General features: G+C 40.3%; 1 long non-coding RNA gene across 2 annotated transcripts; it reads left to right on the top strand.

The window, feature by feature from the left end:
* Window positions 1–771: 771 nt before the first annotated feature.
* LOC148423383 (uncharacterized) lies at window positions 772–15,113 on the top strand. Of its 2 annotated transcripts, XR_015865524.1 has the most exons (4): window positions 772–855; window positions 2,175–2,331; window positions 10,602–10,745; window positions 13,973–15,113. It is a non-coding gene; the product is annotated as an uncharacterized LOC148423383 (long non-coding RNA). The 2 variants fall into 2 exon arrangements; XR_015865523.1 differs by lacking the exon at window positions 10,602–10,745.
* Window positions 15,114–15,357: the final 244 nt, after the last annotated feature.

Raw genomic sequence — 15,357 nt, 5'->3', positions numbered from 1 at the left:
CTTTAAAATACCATAAATTTTTGACAATAAGTCTAGCCACAGTTTTTTTTTTTTTTTTTGACTAGCCACCAGGGGGGAACAAAGGGAGACAAAAGAAGACACTATTGAAGTATTGCTTTTGATTTTGAACTGCGAGTATACGCTGCACCAGGGAGCACTCGTCACTAATAACCACAGTCAGGCATGTTACAGTTGTGTTGGTGCAGTATTCTATCAATCAAAGCTCTCTGTTACGGTGAAAATATGTTAGTGCTGCTCTTGTTTCTAAACGTGCCGAAATCTTGAATCTGTTTTGAAGACATATTGGAAAAAAATCAATTCAAATGAAAAGAAAATTAAAAAAAAACATCTATCTATGTAAATATCTGATGTTTATAGTCCGGTGAGGCCAATACAAGACAACAATTATTTTAATTTCAATTTTTGTTGGCGTGCCTTTTAGTTCTTTGTAGTTTATAGTCAGAAAATCATTATGTGATGTGTGACCCTTCTTGTCCAAACACGGTATTCTGATTAATGTTGCGTTAAAAAAAAAAATCCTCCCAGTGTTATGCTTCTCTGGCGACGGCCATTTTGCTACCTGCTGTCGACTGAAAATGACATCAAACTTACTCAGGTATCAACCAATCACAGTTCACTGGTTTTCTGAGATCATGCATTTTATTTGACTCCTTTTAAAACCTGTCACCTGTCGTTTGGGGAGAGTGTATTTAAACTGTCAACCACTAGTTGGCGACACGCTGTTTTAACACACTGATTTTGATTTAAAGAAGAAGACATACAGGACTCTTTCAGTTTAGCCTGGCCTTTTTCTTGGTTTCATTAATGGCAGGCTTCTATTTTGCGACAACAACGGTATGTCGGCTCATTTTATAATGCACTCTTTTAAACATGGTTGTTAATTCATAAATGAGATATAGTAATTGGTAGTTGTGGATGAAACAAGATGCACTTTGCTAACAAGTGTATTTTATGCTAGCTAGCTATTGAATGTACACATCCCTGTTTATGTTTTAAATTGTCATATGCTCTTCTTGACATATTGTTACTCGGGTTTTTGCAGCTTTACTCTTAGGGTTTAGCTGATACGCCTAGAAGTTATAGCACACTTGTTTGCAAAACGTTTTTGAAGTTGTAGGTCAATGTTAGCGAAGTTAACTCATTGAAATAGATTAGGGGTGTCAAACAGTTTAGCTCAGAGTTCATATGGAGGAAAGTCTATTCTCAATTGCGCCAGACTGGTAAAATAATTGTATAATACTTAAAAATAATTAGTGTCACAAATAGCAGCGGTTAACTGTAAATGTATTGTTCTAAAAAAATAAAAACTTGTCAATTTTACTGTTCAATCTTGGCTTGTAAAAGATTTTTAGTCAGTTGACAGCGTACGACTGGGTTCCGTCCCATTCATATTCTTTTTCATAATAAATATGAGGTCATTTATTGTAATACGAATGAGTTTGTCGCTTGTTAAAATATACATGCAAAGACCTTGAAAAGGTATTTGTTATTGCGGTTGCAATATCTAGGGAAATATTTCGATGATTTCAAAATCAGTCAGCCCTGCTTCATGCTGCGAAGTGAAACATTTGTGATGAAGTACGGTCAGTGACAATGACCAGCAATACCCAAACACAAATCACGCATTATTTGTGCATCCAAACAGAGATCCAATATGTCTCCCATCATTTTCTCCTGATGTAAACACTGATTATTTTGTAATGATTACCTCTAACTAATTAAATGAGGTCCTCTGCGACCTGTTCCCTGAAAGGCAAGGCTCAGCGATCGATAGGCACATATTTGCATAAAAATCTATTTGACCGTAACTGAAGGATCGCGGCTGAGCTCCTCGGATAAAGATGTCTGCGGCCCCTCTTTGCCTATCCAAACCGCGGCGTAATTTCTTCTGCTTCCCCCAACTTAATATTTGTTCTTTGCTTCCCACTGATTTATAAATGGGGTTAGAGTTCAAAAGCATGTGGCTGAAGGGAGCCAAGATGTGCACACATATTAATTAGCATAAAGGCAGTTAAACTTCTGCTGCCTGAGTTTCTGTTTAATTGGATTATGTGGGAAATGTTCAAAGGCTTTACAGCAAAAAAAGAAAAAAAAAAAAAGACTTTCGCCTGACAAATCCAGCGCATTTAACCATGTGTTATGTTTCCGCTCAGGCTGAATCGCACGCAGGGCGGGACTCTGCTTTTTGACTGCTGGCCGCCAGCCACACGTCTCGGAGCGCTCGGAGGAGCGCTCGGAGGAGCCCGGCACCTCCTGGACTGAGGCGGAGGTGAAGGAGAGAGTAGCGCGCTCTCCTTGTCAGCTGCAAGGGTAATTACTGCTGGCTGAAATTACTCAACATTTGTTTATTAGCTCCCCAGAGCACACTGTAAATAGATTGTCTGTTATAGTCCGATCACATTAAACCGACACCCCCCCCCCCCCCCCCCCCCCTCATGACCACCTCCCGCTTGCTATGAGCCAGCCTGCTGCTCACTTATTGAGCAGCTCCAACCAAGGAGCCATGTTAAATGTGATTGTTTTCCATTAGCCACATCCTGTCTAATACCTCACGTGTGCACTGCAATTACTGAATTCTGCCATGCTACATAACCTTCATTAGTTGACTGTGGCAGCCCCCCCCGCCCCCCCTCGCAAAACCATTTTTAACACTTCTGTTGTTGTTATTCATGAGTGAGGAGTGTTTTGATTAAGTATTGATTTTTAACATGGACACTGTGTGCCTTGTTGTGCATGGAGATCGTGTGATTGTGCAAAAAAAAAAAAAAGAAGAAGCGGGCCATGTCTTCTCTGGTATTCATTGCGCTGGCTGCGTCCTGTCAAAGATGACATTCTGAAACAGTTGACCCACTGAAAATGAATTCTCGGCCGGAGCCAAGTGACAGAGGAGAGCGAATCATACCCCGAAACTGTTTCGAGATTAAAAGCAGAGGCAGGCGCTCGCCTGTCAGCGCAAGTGGAGATGGAAAATGGGATGAACGTGTAGTGTATTAATTCACAGTGTAAGATCAGTTTCACGTGAAAGATGATTACATCAATTTTGCGCCATTACACAAATGAAGCCGTGTACCAGCGCCGTTGGAGCAGACCGTCCAGATGTTAGTCCCGAAACCGCTCGCTCCCGATCATCCTGATATCTGAGCGCTCATTTGGGAACCTGACAAAGACGTACCCAAATTCTTCAGATGTGGGTTTTTTTTTTTTTTTTATATCTTCTATTCCGTTATATTTTTGGGGGTTTTGTGTGAATGACAAAAACATGTTTGTTAAAAAACAAGGAGGGAAGTTAAACAAGCTAGGGGTACAGCAACTAATCAATCAACTGACAACAATTCTATAATCAAATTAATTGGTGTTTTTTTTTTATTAATCAAGTAATCGTTTAGTGACCTAAAATTGTCAGAATTTGCTTAACAGTTGATATAATCAGATTGTTTTCGTCCTGTGTTGAATTAAAAACTCAAATCATTTACAAACTTAGCTTTGAAAGTGGGAAACGATCAACATTTTCTGACATTACAGACCAAACAAGTCACCAAATCATTGAATGTATATATATATATATATATGTTTTTTTTTTTTTTTTTCTCGTGTTTATTTGAAACAAAATGTCCTTATTTATTTGTAATGTTGAAGGATCTGGACTGGAATCAAATCGTTTTTTAATATCCATTTTATTGATTATTTGATTATTAAAATAATCTTCATTTGCAGCACTAATTTAATTGCATGTGAACCAAACACACATGCCCAACAAGCCTTAAAAAAAAAAAAAAAAATTTGCAGGGGCAAGAAATCTTGTGGCATGTTGATCTCGCGAGATCTCGTTACTAGAAATCTCATCCCACCCTACATCCCATCCCTTACTATTCAAGCCATTATACTAGTGCACATGAACAATTTCAAAATAAAAGCATAGCAAGGCGTTCGTGTCCATATAATATATGAGAAACTAATGTTTTATTTTGAAGTAGGCTTTCTCACCTCCTTTTCAGTGTTTTTTGCTGTCACGACAATGAACAATTGTTGCTGCAAGCGGCTTGACCTAATTTTTCTGACATATAAAGTATTAAGCAAAAGAAAACAAAAATGCCTCACATTTGTTTTAACCATGGTACTCGAATGATCCATTTCAGCCCTCGACTTCCACTTTTAACACAATAGTCTGGACCTGACTAGTCCAGGGACTTTATAAAACAAGTAATTAGAGTATTCCATGTCAGTAACAAACAGTATTTTCATTCAGTCTCTTTCAGTCTTATTTCTTTGATTTAAAAAAAACAAAAGATGTCGTTGCCCTTTTTACATCGTGTCCATTATGATTTTGCATTACGTTACAATCATTTCTCCCACTCAAACTCCCACCTAGCCCGCCACTTTCATCATCTCTTAGAAGTCATCAACATGCCCGCAGAAAAAAAAGCAACAAAAGGCTGCTTTATAAACATAATGTACCCTGTACCTCGCTCCCATTTATTTGCGTGCAAATATTGATCTTTTTGTCAACACCGGCTCGCCGCCAGCGACACCTGTTTTGACACGCGGGGGGGGGGGGGGGGCTCGGGCCCCAAGTAATTTGCAGGGCCCTTTGCGAGCGACGCGCAAGGGGCCGCTGACCGGATTACGCAGACGGGAACATTTGTAAAAGAGATATTTAGCTGTAAAATGAACTAACACAGCATGCTTTGTGTGGCGGTGACAGGTAGAGCAGGGCTCCCTGGGAACAAGAGTAATAAAGCGCTATCTGTCTGTTGCCTCGCGCTGCCTCTAATGCCCCCCTAATAAAAGGCACCGCTGAGGTGACTGTGCACAAATAAGGGCCCGGAGCCGCCGGACATCCATCCCAGCCCCCTGGAGCCGCATTACACAAACCTAATGGGCACTCCAAGCTTCATTAGGATATTAATTCTGGGCGTTTGTGAAGCGGTTCCATCTGTAAGGTGACAGCGGCCGGCGTTATTGTTGTCCCCGCAAATCCTCCCTCCTTCCTCCTCCCGCCGTATTCTCAGCCGGCCGCTATCTGGTTCTGGCTTTGAGGGGCCGACAGAAATCTGATGATAGCGCTTGTCCTTTGAGATGGAGCCCAATGGAGCAAGTCCGAGCGCTGCCAAAAGCGGAGCTCCGTCAGAGCAGGGGAGCAGATGGTCAGGTCGAACCCGGCCGGGTTTGGGAAACAAGCGGCAATGCTCAACAGAAGATGTCATTTTGCTTCTCTTTTTTTTTTTCTTTTTTGAAGACGTGCCGACTCCCACCTGCAGAATGTCAAGTAGAGGCAGTGTGACAATAATAGATGTAAAAGAAGGGAAAAAAAAAACGCTTTTCGAAAACATTGGCATGAAACGCCGCCTCAGTCCTTTTTGTGTGTTTGTCTCATTCAATTCAATACACACTACACGGTCCATTCTTAACTTGGCCGGCTTGGGGCAGTATAAAGGTCAATTCATACTAAGTTCACCTTAGCCAATCAGAATTCAGCAGGGGCATGCCCCGCCTACAACTCAAGTGACGTTTTAGTCATTCTTTGCAGAGGCTAAAGAATTCCATACGTTGCTGCCGAACATTCACTGGTTTTAGGCCCACAAGACAACTGCTGTTGAATAGATCGGCAAAGATTTATTGATCAATTGTCTAATTAATTGATAATCAGCTTCGAGACCGAGTTCACTCTTGGAATCTCACTTACCTGCTTCCTCTCCATAGTCTACCCTTTAAGCAGAAGGACTGAATTCTCTTTGCTACCGTTTACTTTTACTTTGAAGAAGATGAACATTTTTGCTCTCTTTTTCAATATGTTACGGACCAGACTAATGACTGAATCTTAATTACTCATAAACCGGGCTGATTTGATAACTAACTCGCTGCCCTTCTAATGATGGTTGCGCATCAGTAAAGTTTTTTTCCAGCTTGAAAGTTATAGTGGACCAGCATCACTTTTTTGGTGGTGTGTCAGATATATTAAAAGGTCAAAGATCAAGATATTCATCCTTGAAAATGTATAATTGTGAACTGAAAGTCAATCCAGGTCATTAAGCACAAAACCACATCATAAAACTGACAGGGGAAAATGGCAAGATGTCTGAAGTTATGCGGACGAAAGGTTCCTATCTACGCGCCCCACGATTGGCTCACAACCTGTTCAGAATATATCCCGCCTCACTCGCGCTCAAAACCAGCTGGGATTGGCTCCGGCTCACCCCCGATGAGGACAAGCTCTACGAAAAATGATTGGCCGGATCCAAAGGAGGACTATCTAAGAATGAGCGCTGAATAAGCAAGGAAATCATTCTCTTGTTTCAAAGAGCGCCATGTCAGAAGATTAGCACTCCAGCCGCTCATCTTTGTGCTTAAGGATTCCATTCGTGGCAACAAGGCTCGTCAAGATCTAGCTGAAGTTGGATTTTGACATTTGTGAAGTGTAAAGATAATTGCCTTGAAAAAGCTGGGCGGGAAAAGCGCACCATGAAAGATAAACGGTTGAAACTACAGAGAACCTTGAGGGGCCGTATGTGGTATTGCTATGGGGGGGTCGCAAGGGGGCAGCAAGCCACGGAGACCAAGCACATAAATAGTCATGAAATGAGAACTTTCTACTTTGTATTGAAGTTAAGACCGAAACGTTGAGCGAGAGGCCACCGGGCCGCACTAAATAATCCTTGACTGAGCCGCCCATTCTGAATCCCATATTAGCTGGCCAGATTTTAATGTAAATATGCCATTATGCCGTCATTACGCCGATCAGGCTGCATGGCACGCAGGTCAGCCCAGCCAGCGTTAATTTTGCAGGCAAAAGCTTTTTTTTCCCCCCCTTCCTCTTTTGAAATGTTAATAACTTTCTATTAGTTAATGTGGCGTGACTAAAATTCAAATCAGACATAATTTATTTTAATATCTGTGACGAGCTTGTATGACCATTTAGCGGCGGTCTCCCGCTGAATACAACACTCCAAATTGTAGTCATTTGCATTCGGTGGAAAAGGCACGCCTTGTCTCGCTGTGGTCAAGTCAAGGATGATTCATTTATGCTCTGTGAAGTGCAAGTATATAGAATTAAATATTGTCATCCATCACATTTGCTTTATTTATTTCTTTTCGCGTGGAGCTGTAATTTCCACCCGGTGAAAAATAGCATTTATCTTGAGTTTGAGAGCCACCGACCAGTGGAACAGGAGAGCCATGTGACTTTCGTGCCCTCTTTGGAAACAATGGCGCTCGCTAGTATGGGAGGATTAACGCGTTAGAGGGCCGCCGGCCAAAAAAGTCTTCCCATTGACCCTTCACCTGCTGCTACGCAACCTCTGAGCTTTTGCGAATGCACCTCAGGTTGCGCGAAACGTACGGCCAATGCAATTCAATAACGAACATGGCGGGAAGCTCAAAGAATTCTGGAAGCACAAAAGGCACATAAAGGAACTTTTTTCTGCGCAATTTAAATCATTTCTCATAACTTTAGTTGACAATGTATAACAGCAAATGTGACAAGGATTAAATCAGGGCAGCCAAAAGGAATCATGGCATCAAAATAGATCACAGTATTTTACTTAAAGGGACAGTGTGTAAGCGTCAGACCATTTTTCATTATGGACAGCTGCGGGGGCTGCATTTACCATTGTCCGTATCTATAGCAAACATGGCCCCATGGAATATGATTCAATGATAACTACACCCATGATTATATTTAAAACATACTGTCGGTCATTAAGAACACGTGCAAGTTTTTGAAATTTACAGTCATTATTGTTTTTCCTTTTTAATGATAGACTGTCTAAATCTTAAACACTGTCTCTTTAAGGCAACGCCGACATGACATCGCACCAACACTCGTCAAACTTTTAGAGCAATCACACATCCTTTGTGCGTGTGTGTGTTATGCTCAATATTCTTTGCGGAAAAAGGCCATTAAAACCACAGTGGTCGAAGACTTTTCCTCCCTTTTTTTTTTTTTACTGCTAATTGAGAGAATTCTTCTCATTAGCGGTGGAATAAGTGTCAGCATTTCAACATTATGTTGTCCTTGAAATATGCCGTAAAAAAGTCAACATCCGCATTATCCCACACAAACGGTTCATTATCAACAGCGCATTTTCGGTATTTAATTTAAGGGGGAAAAAAAATGCAAATGTGAGGAGACGAGCGGAGGCTAATAGTTTGGGGTGACGGTGTCAGCGCGGGTTTCAATTAATCAGCCCTCGTCTCCTACTTTTAAAGTCGGCTTCCGGCGGCCCTGCGAATTTTTCGGGGCGAAGCCGATTGAAAACATCTGGGCCATTGTCGGGAGCACTCCCACATTATCCCGCGCCGACCGAGATTCCACAATGCCCTCTGAAGTGACAGCTTTGACCTCAGCCAGTGTGCGTGCGTGCGGCTGCCAGAATGTGCTCTGGCTGAAAAAGAATACACAGCCACACGCTCCAGGCACTGGATGCTACTGCCTGCCGCTTATGACGGGAACTCTGTTGACAGCCAGCGTTTCGGCCGGGCTAAAATGCTTCCCGCTCCAAAAAAACAACAACAAAAAAACACCCACCAGTGGTAAATATTTGGACACAGTTTAGAGATGTTAAACAACTAGCAGCCATATACGTATTTATGAAATGGATTTCCTGTTCAGGTTTTTTAAATGCTTACAAACACGACGTGAATGTCAGCGTCTCATTTCGTGGGTTTTAAAAGTGACATTTGGAAGTGGATGCTTGGAATGGAAGTTCTTTCACAACAAATTTAGCTGAATAGGTCACTTGTTCAAGAAATGAAGTAAAGCATGCACTTAGGCTGACAAAATGGGACGTTTTACGATCGGCCCACTCAATAATCAGAAAGTCAAGTACAGTCCTCGGGTTATGAACGAGTTCTGCTCCCGCGCTGGCCACGTAACCCGGATTTCCGCTTAGTCGGAATTAACCCTTTAACTGTTTCAGTGCCTAGCGTTACCGGAAAAGGAAACCAGTATAGTTAGCATTTTCACTCATCTTTCACGTCCGACAATATTGTGTGCTATGTCTATGTAAATATGGATGGTATCGTGTGAAAAATTGAGTTCCATTCCTTACTTTGAATCGCATGTAGGTAATATCTGTGTTATAAGTGTGGAAACGCTGCCATCCTATGGTCATAGTTATCACTACAATGCTCATTTGGTTTATATTAGATAAGCATTAGTCAAGGGTGTCAGCTACCCTCCATAAAAAAAACATATTTGACAAAAATGTTGTTATTTATTGTTGTTATTACTATTTTCAAAGACGAGATTTCTGGTCCATGGCACTGAAAGAGTTAATACACTAAATACCCCCCTAAATGTCTAAATAAGTATCCAAATGCACATCTTCGACCTTTTGATGATATTCAGCGTCTTTTCCATCCGAATGGATTTGCCCTTGGTTGTGCCAGCATTGCTCGAAGATTCTAATTTCTTTTTTGGGGTCATGATGTGAAAAAGAGGTTAAAAATGATACCGAAAAATTTAAGGCGGACAAAAAGACACTCTACTCTGCTTAGGTTGTGGAGACAAAATGGCGGACAAGACTCGGGCGTAAACTCAAGCGTAGGTCAAGTACCGCCTGTATTAGAGTACCTTCCAGTTATAATCATCTTTCTTTGTTTATTTGTATTTTGTTATTAAATCAGAGAGAAAAAAATACAACTGTGTTCCCTCATCTATTTCAGGGGTTACTTTCCCAATATGCATTTTTAGTAAAACCATGGGGGGCTCCAAATGACGCCCCCGGGCCGTAGATTTGACATCTGTCTTTTAGCGTGATTTTAGGCAAGTCATTTTTGGATGATAATTGTGTTAGTACATTTTCATGATAATGAGGGTTGGTCTGTCAGTTAGGTTGTTTTGAAAAAGTGTGAACTTTAAGTTGAACTTAGCACAAGAAACTTTCCAGGAGATTTTTTTTTTTTTTAATGTGGGCCTTTTTTTTTTTAACTACAACACCCTGCTTATTGTCTGTGATTGACTGTTTACATTTTCAAGACATTTTCTGGTGGTTATTGTGTGTGTGTGAGCCCAATCCAGCTGCTTCACATATAGTGATTGTCAGCAGATGCGCATTGTTATTCCAAACAGATGTGAGTGTGACAAGCTTAAACAGAGAGTATACGGTGCCACTTAAATTTTCACCTGCCCACTACTCCAACTGCTAACATCTTGATTGGGCTGGGATTTAAAAAAAAAAAAATGTGTAATTAGAGCACCAGTTGCAGGAAGACTGCTGGTGGAACAAAATGCGTTTAAATATTTTAGCTAAATAAATATAAATGAAATTAGTTAACACCTAATGTGTTTCGGAGAGACTCGCTTCTTCATATTTTATTCATTGATGTATAAATCCAAGGAATGGGCATATAATATACTCAGGTCCCCAGTCACCATATTAAACGCAATCTAATCCAAATCACCGCATGGCTTTACAGGGACGTCAATACTCACTATCAAGGAGCCATTATTGAACAACATGTTTACTATTGTGGTTGCTTTAGATTGCATCATTCTGCTCTCTCGGAGCCAAATAAAATTCTGTTCTACACTGCCGCAAACTAAACCTGTTGTCGGTCCTTCCAATCCATCCATTTTCTAGAGCCGCTTATCCTCGCCAGGATCGCAGGCTTGCCGGTGCCTATCCCAGCTGTTCTCGGGCAGTAGACGGGGGTAACCCTAGACTGGTTGCCAGCCAATCGCAGGGCACACCGAGATCAACAACCTTCCGCGCACACGATCGCACGTAAGGACGATTTAATGTGTGCATTCATGTTTTTGAATTGTGGGAGGAAGCCGGAGTGTCCCGACATAACCCACGCGGGCTCGGGGAGAACATGCAAACTCCACACAGGAACGTGCCATTCACAGAAAAATGATTCATTCGCTGCTCAAGTTTTTATATTAGGGACTCACGGCAGTCACACAAGTACTTCATCGAGCATCTGTTTTAGCCACACCCCTCAAATTAGGCAAACAGGATTGGTCCACAGTTCAGTCGTCAGCTATTTTCTGCAAACATACAGTCCACTGTATATGGAGAAGCAAATCTTTCAGATGAATTGCTGTCAATTCAAATTTATGTTTGTATAGTCAAAATCCTTACATCGGAGCTGAGATTGTGCAGGTGTACTTGATCAAGTGCCCTCTCATATGTCCTTGTAATGCAACAAGAATTTTTTTAGTCCGACTCAAATTCAAGATAGGTGCACCTAAGCTGTATTAATCCGCGGCAGAATGTAAAAGCTATAAACTCCGTCAGAAATAAAACGGCCGGGGAAAATGTACAATATTATAGATTAAACAAAAGCGAGTGAAATGGAGTTCATTTGCATCACCCTTCTCTTTTCAGATCAGCTAAACTGCTTACCATTATTCAAAGATATCTTTTAAATAAGGCCCAAATATGCGGGTGAAACCAATTTAACGAGCGGCCACCAAAGACGTTGGTCAAATGATCTATATAGAGATTTTCATGGCATAAGCCTCTTATCACAGCTGCTATAAAACACACATCATTCTGTTTCAGGACTGAATTTCTGAGATAGGAAAATACAATAAATGTGACATCTCAAAGCTTGGCTTACAGTACTCCTTAATTACGAAACCATTTCAAAACTGAAGTTGGCCAAGTTAAAGAAAATGCATATTAATCATGACTGGCTAAGATTCGCTCTGAAAAGCGGGAGATGCGTATCGCAAGTGATCAACTCAACGTTTTCTATAATTGAACGGCCGTTCCATTTTTTGCTGCTAATCAAGTTGCGTTGCTGGTACTTTTTTCATTTTGGGAACTTTTTAGTGACTGTGTCATAAGTGTGTTTGAATTGACTTTTAAGAACGGGAATGATATTGTATATAAAAATGACGGACTAGCCAAGGCGCGTCAGTCTGTGTTAGCATTAGCATCTTAGCTTAGGAGTGAAGCAAACTATTTTTACTCTTGCTTTAATGTGATTCATTTCTCATAATGGGGCATCATGTCCTTTTTTTGAAACGGTGGCGCAAATGTGATGAAACTAGCAAAGTTTGTGGTTTTTTGTCAGATTGTCACTTAAATTCAGCACTTTTAGTTTTTTAATAGTTAGCTTTACTTCACATTGGACCTTTTGCTTAGATTGGAAGAACTTTTGACCAACTGAGACCCTTAAAAATACATATATTTGAATATTTTGTGTGCCTTATCATTTTAGAGGGAGTATCACACCATTGTGATAAAATGGGTTTCATCATAGACTCTATATATTTATCAAAAATATTCTCAATTTCCCCCAAAAGGCAATTCATGACTTAGTGCACTGGTAGTAAAGCATATAAATGACATCTTCAATTTGAAGAAGTGGAGAGATTCTCAGCTCCCCATTAAGATAATACGGAGATGCTTTGTAAACCTCTTGGACAACAACAGTCGGTCTCGCGGTGCCCAAAATAGCGTCTTATTAATCAAGGGAGCAATCTTAACGGGACTAATTGAAGTAGCCAAACAGCAGCTAATGAGCAAGTGCAACAGGTAAAGACGTGTTTTGTAATCTGTGTTCATGTTCATGAATAATCGGCTCCCTCTATTTTGTCCGTGATCGATGAGTTAAAATGTTACTTCAGCATCGCCTGGATGTTTGATGTGCAAAAGTGGACCAAATGTTTCAGTTGGTTTTGCCAGGAGACTGCTCTTAAAACGTCTTTTCAAGTGTCAGTTTTTGTCATGTAAAATTGACTTTTTTTTTCCTCCATTAACGTGATCTATAACATGTACAACTGTCTTTTTTATGGGGAGAAATAAAAAGAAACAATTTGAGAGGTCATCTGGTTGCACAAGTGTGCACACCCAGACAGACAGACAGACAGACAGACAGACAGACAGATAGATAGATAGATATTTGTATACATATTGATAGTGGGAAACATTTTGAAATGATTAATTCCCAAAAACCTGACATTTAAACGGCATTAAAAAAAAATCACATTTATATGTTACGTCCCTAATTCATCAACACATTATTTTAATTGCTATCTTTATGTGAGCTATAAAGTAAAAAGTATGAGCAAGTGTTGCATTAGAATCTCAAGCAAATTTTGATCTTCTCTTGGTCTATTTTTCTTCTTTATCAGAAAAACCCGCCATTTGAACAGGGGTGTGTAGACTTTTTTTTTTTTTTTTTTTAACAACTCTGGAAACACCTAAACATAAATTGACATTTGCTTTCACTTTACAGCCCTATTCAATTGTACCGCGTCTTGTACTGAGCTGAGGAGTGTTGCTCTTAAATAAAGCAAAAAAAAAAAGCATGCGTCTCCCATTTTCCCACTGCGGCGGCCCAGTCAATATCGGCCATCCTGACACTGACTGTGTAGCTTATTAGAGCCCGCGTCTACTTCAGCAAACACTCCACAGCGCAAAGATGGATGAGCAACACTCCTCGGCCACTACAGCCACATTTATCTGGAAACGGCGGGGAGAGTTTTTGGAGGTGAGGAATAATTCCAGCCAGCAGTCGGTGCCCAGTTTGAGAAGGAGGAGGAGGAGGACCACCGTGGGGCATCTGACAGTGATGAAGAGCGCGGGCACACGCTGGCAGATTCGTCTTAGGCCCCGGCGAGGGAAGGGAGGGGGGGAAGACGGAGGGGGGCAGAGCCTTGTCTGAACACGGGTTTAACAATCAAAACCGCAGAGTGTTTGTCTCCGACGTTCGTTCGGTCTGACGGCAAAAATGAGCTTGACTTTGTGGGTTTTTAAAAGTGACGGCGTCCCATCAAACAACACGGGGGGGCTGCTGTTAGTCGATGACGTGTCATTCTTTTACACTGGTGAGCCTCTCTGCGAGAGCGCTGATGGCCATCACCGTACCCAGGGGCCTGAAACTGACAAACAGACAGACAGGCTGGGAAGCACGCATGTAAATGAAGGCCCGCTTTAGACGATCGAGAAATGCACCTTTTTATTTATGTATTCAAGCTGCCCTCTGCTGTTCACAGGCCCAATGGCAGACGGCCGAACAAAAGGAAATCGCCCCCGCTGCCCTGCCCCCTCCTTCTCGGAATTCTGAGAGATGCAAAATGGACTGGCCTTTGATGGAATGTAAGATTCATTTATGGGATTTGCTTGTCTTTTCTTCTAATTTGATGTCTTTATTGACAATACAAGCACATTTTCTTTTCCAACACAGAGTATCCAATCCATTATTAATTACAGTGAGTTATATAAACAACATATAAACACCTAGCTGTCTAAATCGCTATACAAAAATTACTCACTAAAATGTATTTTTGGGTTACTTTAAATGAATGTTCAAAAAATGAACCTTTTAAATGAATGTTGCTCATGTTTTTGCTTCTAGAGTCGAGGAGAACAGCATGCTTTTATTATTGTACAGCAGGTTTACAAACTGGCTTTTATTACCATGTTCTTCAACAGGAATTAAATGGGACTAATAGGATTCGGTACAAAATAATGACTAATTAGGTGAAAATGGACTTTTTATTTTTTAATTGGGTTTTGTATGATTTTATTTTGTTAGAAAAGGTAAGTACAGTCTTGTAATTAGTAGGAAAGTGACATTTTTGGGGGGTAGCGGTTACAAATCTATCGCCTTTGTCCTGCAAATTTTTTTTAAGGTTTTAGAGGTAAAGAATACACAAAAAATGGTGTTACTTAAAACATACTTTAAATTTGTGTTATGAAAAGCGCATGCCATCTCATAGATGACAAATTTAAAATATTTTTTAAAGAAAATATCAGTCTCTCCTACTTTATTTGTAATATGTGTTATTTTTAACGTCTTTCTTTAAATCTCTTATAAAGTATTAGGGATTTAATATAAATTTGTACTCAAATGTGCTGCAATAATTCTACCTAAATGTTATTACATTTGTCTTTTGGTTGAGCTGAAAAAAATGTAATATACTCATCATACACGGAATTTAGAACATGTTTAATGTATAGAAAACAGTCTTGCTTTTGGAGGGTTTACTTGAATAAGCTAAAAAATGTTTTGTGGTTTTGTATGATATTGTACAAACAGGAATTGTCATTAGTTGAAACCATTATCTGTGTTTTATTGTTTTATTACATCAAAATTGCATGTCATTTCAGGATTCATTATGACTGTGTCTCCAGAAAATGATGTATTTAATCAGTGTAAAAGAAATCGAACTTTCTCAAAGGAATTTAATAAGTATTTTCTATAATTACTTTGCAGTTCAGAGAAAAGTGACTTTTGTTGGAGTAAAAAAAAAAAAAAAAAAATGCTGTACTCCTTTATTGATTTTTATGAAAGTAATATGCGCCCACACTGTCTCCCCAACATGACAAATGCATTTTTTTCTTTTTCCTGGCGAGACGAGAAGCTTTCAGCTCAGCG

This window comes from Hippichthys cyanospilos, chromosome 5, assembly GCF_059441005.1.
Source record: "Hippichthys cyanospilos isolate Australia breed blue-spotted pipefish chromosome 5, RoL_Hcya_1.0, whole genome shotgun sequence".
Lineage (NCBI taxonomy): Eukaryota > Metazoa > Chordata > Actinopteri > Syngnathiformes > Syngnathidae > Hippichthys > Hippichthys cyanospilos.
The sequence above is the reverse complement of the archived record's forward strand: the minus strand, read 5'-3'. Positions and strand labels throughout refer to the sequence as shown.